The sequence below is a fragment of the Aphelocoma coerulescens genome, chromosome 8 (genome assembly GCF_041296385.1).
Source record: "Aphelocoma coerulescens isolate FSJ_1873_10779 chromosome 8, UR_Acoe_1.0, whole genome shotgun sequence".
Classification (NCBI taxonomy): domain Eukaryota; kingdom Metazoa; phylum Chordata; class Aves; order Passeriformes; family Corvidae; genus Aphelocoma; species Aphelocoma coerulescens.
In genome coordinates this window covers 12,322,721-12,339,515 of record NC_091022.1, presented here as the reverse complement: position 1 = coordinate 12,339,515, position 16,795 = coordinate 12,322,721, and the positions used below count along the sequence as shown (strand labels likewise).

At 39.4% G+C, this 16,795-nt stretch overlaps 1 long non-coding RNA gene across 1 annotated transcript; it reads right to left on the bottom strand.

Moving 5' to 3' along the window:
- Window positions 1-606: 606 nt before the first annotated feature.
- Window positions 607-15,637, bottom strand: LOC138114307 (uncharacterized). The gene is made up of 2 exons (XR_011152585.1): window positions 15,481-15,637; window positions 607-1,842 (listed from the first exon to the last, which is right to left on the bottom strand). It is a non-coding gene; the product is annotated as an uncharacterized lncRNA (long non-coding RNA).
- Window positions 15,638-16,795: the final 1,158 nt, after the last annotated feature.

The following is a 16,795-nucleotide window of genomic DNA, read 5'->3' as shown; positions in this document are numbered from 1 at the left end:
CAAAGGCTGTACCAGTTAACTGGCTAAACACTGTACTTTTCTAAAATTACTAATTTATCTAACTGATATTATGTGCCTGTTCTCTGCTACAGTTTAATAACCACCCTGAATGGCAATCTGGTTATCAGAGTTAAAAGCCTTTTAAATTCCACTCTTGTGAATATGTTTTCTTTCTCTACAAGAGAAAAAGCTACAGGAATGATTGGGCTACTTGAGAACATGTCCCACAAGCCTTGATCTTGCAAGATGATGAGTCATTAATTCTGACTGAATTTAATGAGTTCAGGTTCTCAGCACATTTTGGGTTAGAGTCCCAAGCTCAAAACCAAACACTAGTGAGAAGTTCTCAGTGAACATAGAGCAGCCATAGAGAACAGGAAGATTGAAGAGTTTACAGAAGAATAGGTAAAAGGACAGGAAAACTGGAAAAAAATAATTTGAGCATAAATCTTTAAACATCTGAAAACCCAGATCAGCAGCCAATGCATATGTTGAATAAATGAGCCATTTTTCTTACTCAAATAATCACAGCAGCATACATTTTGACGCCAGTTTGAAGAGATTAGAGCAGCAATAATATTAGATTCAGTAAACAACTAGTGAACATACATTAGTATTCTGCATCTTTTATTACTTAACCCTTTGGAATAGCAATTAGTTTTCAGTTTAATTGACCAAATAAAGTTGGTAGAGTGACAAAACTGAGGCATTTTATTGATCATAGTTTTTAATGCAAACTGAGGACTGCTGAGGTAGCAGAACTGTCTACAATAGGTTACAGTGTACAGCGATAAACTTCCCATCTCCTATCAAGCCTTCAGCGTGCTGTTCACTACACAGTCTTTATCTTCACATGCTGACACATGTAATCTAACATTCTCACTTTGCCACAGTAGAAGCAATTGCTTGACAATTTGATTATGGTTTCTTGTCAGCTCATACACAGAATATTCTTGGAGCTTTCAAGATCTGCAAAATATTTTGATTTTACAATGATAATAATCTTGTGGGGAAAACATCATTTAAAATATTGATTTCTGATAGGAAACCTGCTCCAGATCTGCATGCAGAAACTGCTCTGAACATCTAGAAGCAGATATGCTGTACATGAGAAGAGAGGCAGAAATGACAGTAATATGCAAATAACAGAGGGAGAGGGTCAGTGGATGAAAGCAGTTACTGTTGGACAGCTGCTCTCTTCACTGTGTGAAATGAGTGGATGGTCCCAGTCTGGGCTGTGGGAGATATGCATCCTCCCCACAAAATTCCAGACAGTCTGAGCATAGAGGCCAAATCCTAAAAGGACACAAGGGACACCTGTATGTCTAAAAATGGGTGAGGTTCATGGAAATAGAGAATGGCAGAAGACATGCCCAGTCACTGCCTTTTTAGTTGCCTCACTGAGACAATTGAGCACTGCACAGCAATTGCTGTCAGTCTAGCACCTTGGGTTTGGTTTTCAGAGCAACACGTTCTATAGCTCTGTATTTGTGGGCTGCAGCCAAAGAACTATTGCCCAGGTCAGAGGTGGGGCCAAAACAGAAATGATGCCACCTCTGCATTCCCTCCACCCTGTGGTGGCTTGGTATTAAATTGACCCCCTTGCAGTTTGTTCCATTTTATATTACATGTCAAAACCCCCAGTGGGTCAAGGTGATGCCTAACACCACGCAGCAAAGTCTCAGTCAAACTCTTGGACTCTGGCCATGTCCTAGAAGCTCAGGGTTCACACAGACCTCTTGGTATAGCCAGAGATGTCAAGTGGGCTCTCTGTGCTAACAAAACCACCGGAGCAGCTGCAACATGCTTGGTAAGCTGAGCCCATGCAGTTCGGCTTGCTGCCTGCAAATGAAATTTCAAGGAACGTTTTTGTAACAAAAAAAACACTTGCTTCCCTTAATGTCAAGTGATATACAGGTCTACATCCTGAGGAGCAAATTGTGTGAATATTTTAGAGACCAGTTTCTTTCACCATATAGTCTGGATTCCTATCTCAAACTGAAGCAAATGGAAGACAGACATACAAAGAGTTTTACTTTTGTGGATGTTGAATGTATGTGAAAACATTATCCTAAAAGTCAAATTGCCTTGTCACAAAAAAACAAAGTGGACCTTTTACTTGCTTAAAATAGAAAGTGTTACGGGTTTGGGGTTTTTTTGTTTGGGGGTTTTTCTTGTCTATGTTTCTGTTTTCACGACATCAAAATACATTTTTTTTTTCATTTTTCTTGTTGCCATTGTCCCCAAGGTATGACAGTTATATGAAAGAGAACAAGAGAATAACTACAGTGATGCAAGACAGAGCAGTCTGGAATATCTAGAATCAGACTGAAAAGCAAGCACATTAAAATGGCAGAGATACCACTGAAAATAATCCTATTAGTGAAACTGCATGACTAACAATAATTTATATGCACCCGGAACATATGTGCACCCCCAGAACACAATCAATCACTTCACCTGGAATACAGCCACTCAGCACTATAATATTCATACATACAAGCTGTTAGCTATCATTAATCAAAAAGCTTTTAACTAATTACTTTCACTTTTAAACAACAAATTTATGAATTTACACTAAATTACCAAATTGCCATCATATCTTATTTTATCAAAAGGTATTCATCTGATAATTTGCACTGTAACAAATGCTAGACCATCTTGGCATGTCACAAGAAGCAAATATGTCACATTAGACAGCCCATACTGTGAAAACCTTCACAAGTGTGAAGAGGCCTCAGAGAGGCTAAGAGTCACACGGACCTCAGAAGACAATGTGACCCCCTTACATCTAATGGGATCACAAGAAATGTCCAGACTGAAAACATCCAAATGTAAAACATCTTCACTTGCTGTACAGGCTACCACAGCTCACTGAATTTGAACAGAAAAGCAGCTTCAGAAATAGAAATTATGTAGTGTAATATAAAAGAGGTTTCTTCCACCAAGCAGAAAAGTACAGAAAGCTTCTCTCAACCTTGTTAGGTGAGACTGTTTAACCTAAGGCACTGCAGTTTGAAGAGGAATTATTTAGTTGTAACTACCTGATTCCACTGTTGTGCTGTAGCCAGTCTTGCCAAGAGTGTTAAAATACCATTACTATTTCATTATAGACTTTTCAGTAAAAAAAATAAATATGACAGCCTGCATGAGAAGGGAGTATGGACTGCTAAAGAAGGGGACTTTGAGAAATGGAGCCTCAGATTAGATTTATTGAAAGTGTTGTATTTTCTAAAATGTAATTATGTATACATTTCATAACTAATGCTGATTTACACATACAACTGAAATGAAAAATAGAAAGCAATGCTCAGCAAAACATAGCTCTGCTTTTTCAAATCATATGAAGCTTTTCATCTTTAAAGTGATCAAAATTTAAACTGAAGTGCTTTTTAGATGGCATCTAAAAGCTGTACTAGCTTAGGATTTTTGTGACCAATACAGCATTTCTCTGTAAATGTCTCTGAAAAAACTGCTTTTTTCAGAAATACAATATCTAAGACTGCAGTGCCCAGCAGTATAGATATGAGGCTGTGATAACACACTTCCGGAGTATTTTTCTTCTACAGTTCTGTTTTCATTACTATGCAGATACCTTGCCCAGGAACTGCACAGAATTCATTCATTGAGTGGCATCAAAATCACATCGTTGGTCTTTGCGGTCAGATCTGATAAACATTGACAATATAGAGAGATTACCAAAAAGAACAGCCTCTCATCTTTCTGGTTGACTCCCTGAAGCACATAATTTGTTTTATAAATCAAGAAAATATATTTTTGTAATTGCAGCAGGTGTGGAGTATAGATGGCTCTTTATTTATGCTAATAATTAAAAATAAATGTCAGGCCTACCACATCCTTGATCATTTAAGTCACTTTAATGATACATGAAATATAAAATAAGTCTTCACTAAAGGTCTCTAAAGAGAAAAGGGCAGCACCAGGAAATAAAGAAGGATTATCATGGTGGGGCAAGCTTGAAAGGAGATGGTATTCATTCAAAATGCAATTTACTTTGACAGTAATTTTCTGTATTTTCCCTGCAATTACTGAAGATGTTTTCAAGCAAGAATTCTTCTCTTTGAGAACCTATTTTCTTTGGTCTAAAGTCCTATGGTCCTGTTAAGTCATGTGTTAATGCATTCACCATTTATTACATAAGAAAAATTATCATGATGTCATCAACTTGTTATTTACAGCCTTAATACAGGGTTAGGAAACTGAAGGAAGTGTCTTGGGACATGAATTTAAAATCAATGAGTGCAGCCTCATAGAGCTGAAATGTGAATGATAAGAATTCTTATTTTACGCCAACAGTTAATATGGTGAAGGCAAATCCATTTCCAGAGATTGTTTCTGAATTGTTATAGGTGATTATTGGTTTTAGTTCCTGTACTTTGACCTTCAGAGACTTCAAATCACTCCAAAAAAGGATAAGTCCAAGAACAAGCATGAATGTAATCATATACCACCCTGACCCCTTCCCATCAAACACAGACAGTGCTTGGCATTGTAGGAAGACATGGTTGATAGCACTGTAGAAAGGCACACCTCAATGTCACTCAGGCTCTAAACTGAAAGTTTTGGATATACTCAATGGAAGTCAATATAGCCTAAAAGAAAACAATTAACATATTTTTATCTCCAACTTCCACAAAGGTATGATGCGCCAGTTAGAGAAGACAATGTGAATCAGTTTGTTCCTCCTTTATACCTCAGAGGAAAGGCAGAAGAACTGCCCTTTCCCTTGGTCTGCACAAACAAAGATGTGTCAGATGTGTCACTGCCTCCTTGGTCCCCCCACTCTCTGGAAGGCCAGTGCACTCCTACATCTCGCAGCTCCCCAGCCCTGTTAGCAGCAGTCCCTGGACTTGACCAACAGTAGTGCTCTACATTCACTGACAGGCACCCTCTTTCAGGCTCTAAACCCTGTTAGTGCAGTCTTCTGGAATAATTTTGTCTTTTTTATTTTTCCCCTAACTGTTGTCATTTACAAGCCACATAGCTGTAGAACAGCCCTTTTGGGGAGCACTCCTTTAGCAACTGCATTGGCTCATGATGCAGATATGTAAAAATCAGGCAAAAGAGGAACACATCTATATTTTAATGCTATTATTCTCTGCGTAGTTTAACAAATTGCTTCCCTGTATTGGCAACCATTTATGCCACAAAAAAAAAGCACCTCTCAAATCATAGCAACGTTGACTTTTTTGCTTTACCACTGTGCTCTCATATTCTTACAAGGTAAAATTAGTATAAGTGGCAGCATGTTTCCACAAGGCACAGCAATGAAGCTGTCATATCAGGAAAGCTGGTTTGTCTCACTAAAAAAAGTTACAGAGAACACAAGACACAGAAGGCTTTTGCTGAGAAACCATCTGCTTTAACTATCAGACCATTTCCTGCTCACTATCCTATGTTAGTGCAGGGTAAGGACTATGAAGGATTTCTCCCTCTGTCAAGCAATATCCTTGCACAAGAGCCTGAATTCTAGGCAGCTTAGATATGCGTGCTTACAACATCCATGATTTACAAAACAATCTTAAAGACTGAAAAGTGGCAGAGGAGTGATGAGGAGAAATCCCCCCCTTGGCAACAAGAGCAGGAGTGACAAGAAACAGGGGGGCAGGGACCAAGATTCAGCACCTGAGGTCAGAGTCACCTCTGCTTCAGGAGCCCAGAATTCCTTACAGCTTATCCACCCTGATAGTATTCCTGTGTCAGGGGACTACCAATACAAAAGTACTTATTAGGCTACTATTCATGCTGACTCAAAGTGAAAAAACAAGGTAGACAAGCAAGCAAGGGCAGAAATTGCTATTTAATAGATATTTAATATCAAGTACTGCTCAACCACTCTTTCTACTCTCTCCTTGCTGCTGAGCATCTCCCTACCACTTCTGAATTCTGCTGCAGTAACTGTTCTCCTATAAGGAACTTCTTTGGGGCCTCACAATGTCCTCACCTAGCCTTCTTCAGTAGGCAGCACTATATTTATGCTTTGTTTCTTAATGATTACAAAATGGCTTGGGTTTTTTTTCTTTCTTAAATCCCATGCCACGTTTATGCCTATTACGTTGGTTTCCGCCCAGTAGCTGGTGTGAAATGAGTTGGTGACCTCTTTCCAGTATGCAATACATACATAGTCCAGTTGGCATCCATGCTTATCACACCAGACTGAGCATTTCAGCCAAAGTCCAGCAAGCACCAGACCAGACCTCAGGGACTGCACTGCAAGGTTATTGTGGCAATGAGGAAGAGCTCAACCAAACAAGGCTTGTTTTCTGAATGCAGCATCTGCATCTACCATACAGGCTTCAGCTTGCCTGGAGATATCAAGAGATGGTTGGGAAGGGACATCTGATCATCTATAGACCTCTGATCTGCAGACACTCCTGGTGTAAAGGCAGCAATACCACCAATCCTGCACACTTATCACGGCCAATGCTGCCTGCTGAAACTGCTCTTGCTTATCTGCACTTAAGCACCAACATGCTGGGGCTTCCCTGCTGGGGAAGGGTCCTGAAGCAAAATGACTGCACAACCTGCCTGTCCCACCCTGCCATGCAGTCACTTTTATTAGCAGTGAGATCTGCTCTCCTACTGTCAAATCTCCCCCTTTCCACAGAGGGAGCAGAGAAAGGGATTTCATACTGCGTTTCCATTAAATACAAAAGCTCAGAAGTAACTGAAACTGTCAGGATTTATTCTGAATCAATTTTCCCCATAATAAATAGAAGTTCAGTTTTCTTGTGGTTAAACAAAATGAAATGCACACAGTGAAAAAAATTAAAGCTGTCAAGCCATAAAATGTCTCACGATTATGTGCATAAATGTTCAGATTTTAATGGGGAAAGGTGTGAGCTTTAGTAATTATTATTAGATGTTGCCAGTAAAAATTAGACTCCATTTCAAAAAACTGGTTGACCTCTTGATACTCTAGATCATTGCATATGAGACCCTTTTTTCATTACACAGTTAAGCGTTCACATACAACATCCTATTTCTGATGAATATAGCAGGCAGAAGGGGTATTTTTTACAGTGATTTCCCTACAGGTTTGATAAGCGTGGAGTGGGGAAGAAGGAATTTAAGCAACTAGCCGCTGAAAAGCTGGTTTACACCATAATTACTATCATAAATTATTTTTACCTGAATATTCTGCTCTGTATTCCAGTTGTGAAAAGACAAGAGTTTTTTATTTTTTGGACTAAGCATTTGAACTACTTAAAATTTTCATACCAGGCAGTGCAATTCCTGGTCTAGTTTCCAATAGGACTTCTGGAGAATTAGGCAAAAATATCTGTTCCCCAAGTGGTAATTTTTGGCTGCTGAGCATATAGCCCACAGCAGCAGATGATGTGCTGGACAGCCTCTGGGGAACAAGAGGCAGCATCCTTCACTACAAACCTCTGCTAAGGCTGAAAGCAGTGCCCGTGTTACTCTCTTGCTTACTGCTTGTTTCTATTTCCCGCAGAAAACAGTAGACCTGTTCCATACAATGTTTGATTCAGCCAAGCTGCAGGTGGGTGCATGGCCATAGCCTTCCTTCCTTATCTTTTCCATGACATGATCTGCCCTGGAGCCCATGAGTCATGTGAGGGAGGGTCACCTGCTGGCAGCCACAACTGTGCACATCGACCCTTCACAGCCTCTGGGGCAGTGACTGGAGCAGCTGGGAACTTGTCCTCTTTTATGGAGCTCGTGGTATAAGCACACAGCGAAGGAGAAAGGGCAGCAGGCCAGGAGAACTCACTAAGAGCCACAGATGTGTGGAGCTGTCAGTACACCAGTACCTGGAATCAGCCTGACCCCAGCACTGTGCACAGAGCAGCAGGTCCCAGCTCATAAAACACTGCATTTCTGCTGTGTCCATCAGGGGCAGGCAAAGCAAGAGCAGATTCTGCTTCTCCAGCTGTCCCCATGCCTCACCTGTACTTCCAGACCTCCCTACTGCCTGCTTTGCCACAGCACTGTCACCAAGGTTTCTTCAGTTAAAGCTATGGTGATATGCAAAGTGCTTACAAAGATAGAAGCTATGAAAAGCAATTAATTTGCACTGGCCATTCAAACTTGACAGCAATGCTTCAAAAACCTGGCTGCTCAACCCTTCCCCCTCCACCCCCCCCACCCCCATTTGCTGCAGTATTAGATCATCCTGAAGTGAGGGAAAATGGCATTCTTTTCATGAAAGCACAAATAAAAGTGATTTTTCCCTACCTAAAAGAACATTTTAAAGTTAAAGAGGAGAAAATTGCATTAAACACACTCAGCTATATTTACTAAATTATTAATCTGACAAAAGCCAAGCAAAGATCATACATTCAGGAAACACTGCATTTTTTATTAATTGGCTGAAAAGTCCCCTGGTAGCTTTCTCTAAGACTGACTATTGTTTGGGAATGAAGAACTCTAAAAAACAAGAAAGATAAATTGCTTTATAAGTAGAACAATTTGGAATTCATCAGGTGTGTGAACTAACAGGTATATTAATAACACTGTTTCTACTAATACTCCTAGCAAAAGCCCACCCATGCTATGTTATACAAAGGACTCACACTAGGCTTTATATACTACACAAAACAGCCCTCATGGCTGAAGTAGCTCCCAAGTTTCCAAAAATTTAGAGGTTATACTTGGGAATGCAGTAGTTCCTTCTAATGCAGTAGGTTTGACAGACTGTTTCTGACCATCCTTCCTAACTACTTGCCTCAGAAATACAGTGCCAAAATAAGACTTACTATATTTTTGGATCTGAACAAGGCAGTGGTTTTACCAGCAGTCGTTCAGGATGCCACACCACACAGCACTGGCCTCCAGCCAGGCTCAGGCTCCTGGGCTGGGCAAAAGACTTGACTGCTTCTCTCCCCAGGTGTGATATTCCCAGAAAAATTACCTAGGGAAGCAGTCAAGGTCTTTCTCAGATGATGAGGCAACATGCATCAGAATATGTAACTGGGTGCCTGTACAGTTTCTAGTGAAAGGAAGCACTGACCCAAAAGGAAGGCTATCTGCCCTACAGGCTCTCCAGTAATTCCATAGGTAAGAGTGAGCTTTATAAATCTGTCCTATTCCTGGTTTATAAAGACGTTCATTACAGTTTCTTACATAGCTTCCTCAATCCTGATGCTAAAAGCAATTACCAAAGGAAAAAAACCCCTCCCCTTCCTTCACAAATAAAATCTAACACTCCACAAATAAAATCGAGAGTCCACTAGTCCTTGAACTAGTTCTTTTTCTGAATTTGTTTTGGTTTTTGGAGGGTTTTTAGAATTTTTAAGAAAGTATAGTAGAAGTTTATCATTTCTGTAATAAATAGATGTTTACTAACCATCATTCAAGTCCCTCTTGCACAGGGACCTCAAGCTTGCCCCACTCTGAGATACTGGTTGGAATAGCATTGTAATGTTTGCAGCATTACTTATGGAAGCTGTATGAAATGCACAGAATGCCCTGCAATACCCTTAAGAACAGCTGTCTGGTATTACAAAGCCAGTTCCTAGATTTCAGTCAGAAAAAAACCCCAAACATATTTAGCATTACATGCCTTGGTAAACTGAGATTCAAGAACTGGGAATCTATTTGTACATCAAAGCACCTAGACAACAGACCACTCGACTCTCCTGTAAGATTTTGTTTGCTGCTGAAGCTATCTGCTAGTAATGTTATTCATAATTTTTTGCTTCTTCCCTTTACTTTTTGTCATTAGAAAAACCTTTTTCAACTCAAAAACACTAACTGCTAACAGCAGCAAAGACATCTGGTATGGTTCAAACCCAGCTCACTGCAGAAGGTCCACATAACTTGGGACAAGTAGGCAGCAGCATTCCCTCCACAGCTGTTTCCTCCTTGTGTGCAGAGCTGTGTTCCAGGTTGCCAGTGCCTTTCCCCATTACTACACAGCAATTCCAGCCAACTACAAGACAGGAGCGAGAGCTGATGCTACAACTCAGATGATGAGCTCTATCACCTGGCAGCAGATGTGAGCCAGCCCTGAGCTTTTAATGTCACTACTGCTGACTTGTATCAGCAAAAGCTGGGCATCACCTTCACTATCACAAAAATTCTTAAGAGAAATTATTTATTAAAAGCTTTTTTGCCTGTATTGTATTGAATAACATAGGCTTCTCTCTGACCCATGCCTCTATAGTGTCTGCAAGAGATATTTGTTCATCTACCATACAAAAAACCCAACACTAGCTGAAGCCCAAACTCCTCATTGCATAAGGAAGGGAGGGAAAATGCAAGTTTGACTTTAGCTTTTAGAATTAATACAAGTTTTGAAGTGCCACTTAGCAAGATATAGCTGTCCTCTAAATTTATTGTCAGCTCTTTCCTACTATAATTCTTATATCCATAAGGGTATAAGCTTGGACACTTTCACATTTAAGCCTAGAAACTATCTGTTCAGGTTTGGTTTTTTTTTTTTTAATCTTTATGGCCACAGCTACATAAATGATATAATAGAAGTCTTTATTTTAAAAGCTTTTTCTCATTAGTGTCTGCTCTCAGCTCTGTAAATCACTGCGCTATACATGTGATTGTGTCCTGCCACACAGCTCCAAGTACAAAATGGACAAATGAAGCTGTTACAAACCCATACTAAGTGACATTTTTAACCCATAAATTTTGAGAACTTTTTAATTACACATTTTCTATGATTTCTGATTAAACCAAAATTGCTTTCAAGGGCACATAATAAATCACACCACAGAATTATTCACATTCTTCCCAAATGTAGTCAAATGATTTGTTTGATAATATTGGGACTGAAGTCCATTTTCACTTAAAAAAATAGTAAATTAAAAGAAAGTACTTCTAGTTATTCTGATAACTCCAGATCTTTCTTATGACTTATTTTCTCTATTTCACTTAAGTGCCAAGGGAGGTTTACCCCACCTTCTTTAGGTAAAAGAAAACAGCATGTCTATGAGTAGCACTGCCTGCAGGGACAGTGCTCTATCTGCTGCCTTCTATCAGAGCCCCTGTACAATCAGAACTGCAGTTTGTAGTCAACTTGCATCCTCATTAAAGTATTACAACAAAATAATCAGAAATGATCCCATTAAGGAATACGGATTCTACACAACTGAATACTTTAATAAGAAATAAAGTATCCAGAAACTTATTTTCTTCATCTGTCCAGGCCTTGTTTCTCTAAGAGGTGACTTTTTGACTTTTCTCACTGTCTCAAGCCGTACAACTCATATTTCCCCCTACTTCAAACACTTCAATGACGCTGCAGTCAGCTTCTAGAATTACCTAGACATGAAGAAAAATTGCTTGATTTACAAGTACTTTTGTAAAATCCAGAATTAGTGACTACAATATTGAAAGATCCTTTTATACTGCTCTAAAAGAAGTCTCATTTAATCCCTTTATCATCTGGAATATGCAAATACCAGCATTAAATGTAGTTACAATCACTGTATCACTCATGGGTCTTTATCCCTATATTTCATTGTAATAAAAAATATGGCCATTGCCAGCTAAAGAATAGGAACTAGTAATTCATGGGGGAAAAGTCAACTTTTCTTTAGTGATATATATATAAATACACACACACACACACCAGCTCTGTCTCCTTCGAGGGTTTTGTAGCTGTAGCTCAGTACTTTGGAATATAATGCCACTCAGTGTTCTGCAAGATACAATTTAGAGTTCTCTACTAGGAAAAGGTTTTATTTACTGTCTTACAGATTACAAGATACCAATGGAGACTTAGATAAAAAATTGTGCTTGCTCAGCATTAATTTACCCTTTAGAAGTGCTCTTCATACAAAACATTTGGGAGTTTACAATCCCTGTGACAGCCTAGTTTGTCTAACACTTCCTTTGGGAGATAGAAAGGCTGGAAAACAGTTGATGTAATTCTTTGAGTAAACAGGAGGAGATATCTGCAATATAGAGAATATTTGCCTTATAGAAACCATTGGACAGCAAAGTACTATCAGTATAATGGGAGAAACTAGAAGGCTGAGCTACAGCAAGCTCACTTCCTGGAGTGGGAGAGTTTCCAATGTTTAAATGCTGATGCTCATATAATTGCTACAAGCAAAAAAACCTGTTTTCCTCTATTATATTCTCTGCCCTTCAGAGAGCTAAAACAGGTAAGCTCCTTTTGACTCCCAAGTTCATGCATGAATTTCTGAGGCAGAAAAGCCACCAACAACTCAAATTCACCTCCTCATCCAAAGCTAGAGTAAATTCCCTGGTTTGTTTACTCTTTATCTTCAGAGAAGGTCCAGTTTGTCACAGCTCTCCCCTGGTTAAGTCATCATTAGAAAATACGAAGCCATTAGCCAAAAGCAAAAAAGAAAGCAGAGGCACATGCCTGCCTTGAAACTTCACAGGGCACTACATCGAAGAACAAACCTCCAGAATCAGGTTTCTAAACTGATGCAAAACAGGTACTTTGAAACACTGGAAAACAGTATTTTTAAATTCTTCTGCTGTCTCAGCTGTTGGTTTCATGTGTTTCATGGGGAATCACACCATAAAGGAATTCTAATTAGACGCTTCTTTACTCAACAACCTGTCTTCAAGCTAAACAGCAGGAAACAATCAATGCCTTGATGAATAAATTGTCAATCAAACCATATCCCTACATTTGGTTACCTTGAGCTTCCTCAGCCAGAAGAGCACTGTGGAAAAATACTCCTGTTATTAACCCTCTCTGCCCTGTGCTGTCAGGACTAGGATGATTAATCCATTTTCCATCCACCCTTAGCACCACTGACAAGACTGATCCTCACATCAGCAATCTTTCGTTTTAGTCTCTCACTCTGCCACTTAAGACACCCCATCAAAAACATTTTTCAGATAATTCTTTTTCTACTGAGACATTTTAAGCATGAAAAGAGCTAACCATAGAGATCCACTTTGCAATACAAAACATTCAATTAAGCTGCACCAACATTAATGGTGATTACTAGACATCAAACCGAAGGGCAACCAGAAGTGACTTATCTATGCTCAAGTCTTGTGACCCCTTCGTTCCTTGCCAGCAAATGTGAGGAAACAGATTAATCAAACACAATAGCCATATGTTTACTCTGGTTTTTTTAAAGCAATCAGATTTCCACAGTCAGAAAGGCACTGACAAGTTGTTGCATGATTTTCTCAGCACCTGTGGCTCACAAAATCTTGTGTTTGTAATCAAACTGCAGCAAACAGCTGTAGCTCTACCTGTCATCATGGCCCTAAGGGAAGACATGAGCAGTGTGTAACTCTTACTCCCAGGATTTATTCTCCAGGTGCTGGAAAACCCTTTGACCGAAACACACTGTTTTAGGGTAAGAAAGACAGAGGTGTAAGCAGGACATCAGAGAACTACTTTAATGTCTGTCCTGTATTTTCACAGAAAAAGGCACTAAATGTAAGACATTCTTAAGACCTTTGCCTGAAACACCTCTATCATTTATAAGATTTATAACCTGAAAATTATTTTTCCTTCTTTCACAGGCTTCATTAGAGGGGAGATAGAAAAGAATAAACATAATGACGAGAATAATCTTATTGTAATGGATTGACAAAGACAATTTTGTGGATGATGATATGACTGCACTTATTCATTTTTAATCACAATGTATTAACCTGTGGTGGAGAAGGCCAAAATCAGCAATGCATTTAAGGAAGTCTTTAAATCAAAGAAGCAGACAAACAGCCACACTACTGCTTACTACCATTATATCATTAAGATGCTTAGAATTAAGCACCAGTTTAACATATTGTTAGATTGTGTCCTTAACATTGGCAGAGCAGAAAAAACAGGAAACCCAGAGTATTTAACTCATATCTTACAAATACATTCTATCATCACAGGTTTTTGAACTCTTCAGAGGAGAAAAAAAAAAAAGTTTCTACATTGTTCTGGAGTTAGGGTTGTGGGTTTAAATTTAGGAATTTCATTTGTAGTGAGTGACATTTTCAGTAGGATGGTCAGACGGAGTGGCTTACAGGAAAACATCCCAGCCTGAACAGTTACCATTGTGTCCCAGCAGATTATGTAAAACAAGGATTTTGACCCAGTTTTGGCATGACTCCTGTTTACAGCTCAACCTGCAGCTGACTGGCTTTCCTGGATTTACCTCTGTCTTTCCAATGTATTTATCTGGTTTTAGGTTATTTTTTGTTTTCTTTAATAATTCTGTTCTAGACATGCTGCAAGGCATCCTTCCTGGTGAAGTAGATGAATTTACCAACACCTGGAGCATTTTAAACTCTGGAACAGCCAGATGGTAAAGAGACAAACTCTCTGCAAATGTCATTACAGCAATGAAAGCAGTGCTGCTGCAGACAGAAACGGTCCCTTGGGAAGGGAAAGAGGAGAGAGGGCAGGTTGATTAGGTCCAGTTTTCCTAAGGGTTAGCTACTTATGCTGCTGGAAGCACAGCACAGAGTGCCATGCAGCACACACAGACCGGAACCAGCAGGTACACAGATTTCTGAGCCCACTCACAATCCTCCTTCTGAACTGTGTCAAAGGATTGCCTCAAAAGCCGCATTATACAGCGGCCCAAACAACAGGTGGTTTTGTGGAGCTTCAGGATTACCCACCTAATCTTCTTAAGGAATGAAATAGAACAGCCACAGAAGGCTCTACAGAGGAAGATCACAAAGTTCATCAGCTGAGATGTGATTATAAGAGAGCTAATCAGTTTATCCACAAAGTAGATCATGCTATTTGTTCTTTGGAAGCTCCTCAGCTTCTTCAGAGATTCTCTTTTCTCCCCTTTCCCTGTCCTTGCCCCTCTTCTGTTTACTCCCTTTTGTCCACATACCCAGAAAACATGTTATGTTAAAGATTTCATTTTAACCAAGGAAAAACAAGCATATATTAAAAATATTTCCTACATACCAGTGTAGTACAGCAAGAACCTTAAAAATCTAGGAAAGGATCACTCCAAAATTATCATTTCTATTTGTACTTCTCACTTCTATGTGCCTCTATGCTCCTTGTGTTGCTGTACTCAGTTTTCAGTAGAAACCAGCTCTAGGGTTTGCACAGCAGGCAGTGTCATGAAACCACTGAGATGCCATAAATCTGCATGGCTAGTCCAGCCAGAACTCAGTCTGCAGAAAACAGAGTATTTACATTGGTGCTAACACCTTCTCTCCTAGTCCAGGGTTCTCTAGAAGCTCTGCTCTCCTGTCAGGGAATAACTCTCCATGTTGCCAGAATCTCATTTAAGACCATTCAGATCATGAAGTAGCATCCTCACCCACAAGCACCATTTTACTATGAGCAATCTCTAGCTATAAACAGAAGCAGCCTCTAGTGGACAAAGGAAAGTGGAGACCTTCTTGACAGTGTGATTCCTGACCCTTATTTTTTGCCTTTCAGCCTCAGTCCCAAATGACAATTCTAGGGAACTTTCTCTTCAAATTACCAAAACAGAAGTAGCATAGCTACAGGAATCATTATCTGAACACACACTTGTGATGTTTGGATCAAACCCACAAGTTCATTTCACTTACCAGTCAATAAACAATCAGCTTTCTGTAATTCCTCCAGCTATTCAGGCTTCATAGCTACACACAGAAGTTAAAGCACTTTATACTCCAAAGAACTACATAACCCTTTTTTTGGTTGGTTTGGGGTTGGTCTTTTTTTTTTTTTCTTTTCTTTTTTTTTTTTTTTTTTGGGGGGGGGGGGGGGTGGGGTGGTAGTGAAAAGGGAAGAGGGGGTAACCTCTTTGCTTTTTAAGGCCTAATCTTAAAATCTCTGTCCAGCAACACCTGTCTTGAGAGTTCCCTGATGTTACTTGGGGAATGGTCTGATTGGTCACAGAAAAATCACCCCCACCTGCACACAGTGAGTCACTCAGGTCCCAGATTTTGCTTCTCAACATCTCCTGAGCTAAAAGCCTTTAACACCTGGGGTTATTTCCATGTGAGAGTACTTACATGCATTAAGCCCCCACTTTGGGAGAAATCCTAATAATTCATTTTTGTTATATGCTTATTTTCTGTTCTTTTCACACTTGCACTCAGTGAATCAATATAATGAAGATCTGTAAGAGAACTGTAAAACTCATAGGATATACTGATAAGTCTGTATAAGTCCAAGAAAAAAAATATTACAGAGAAAAATGCAAAACCTAAATTGTTTTAACTTACATAATAAAATTTTATCTTCCATTTATTTTTATTTGCTTTTGAGCCATCTCTGAGATTGGTTTAAGTTGAAAGTTGCAGAGGGCTTCTCTGTTTGCTACTTTTAAAAAGTCGTTTCATAATAACTCTAAAATAGTTGATAATTTTTAACCATTGGGACCAATTTAAGGCAATCTACAGAATTGTTCAGCCACTTTCCCAGGATCTACATCTTTCCCAACAGCTAGTCCTCTGGTTCTAGGATCATGAAGGAGCATCACAATGGTGTTGGTGAGTTCTGTGTGCAATCAGAATTTGCATGTGAAGGTTAAGAAATTACATGATACAGTTCTTCAGTAACACTTCTACACACAGAGGTCTTGTGTGGGAACCTCCTGTTTAGTAACTGAAAGAAATTTAATAAAGTGCAAAATTTAAAGTACAAGCTGGTAGTCTTCACTACACAGATCGAGGATCACCTTGACTCTGGATGAACCCACTTCAACAATTATGTCAGGCAGGTTTTTTGAGGTTTCCTAATTTTTCCCATTCTGGAAGATTTACAAACAGAACTAGATATATTTTGTTCTATCTTAGTAGAAGAAAGAACTTGCATACATTCTGCATCCCACCTCCCCTCAGGAAGGCATGTAAACACAGGCGTGGTGTTTAAGTGCTCTCCTAAAGACATTTTCTT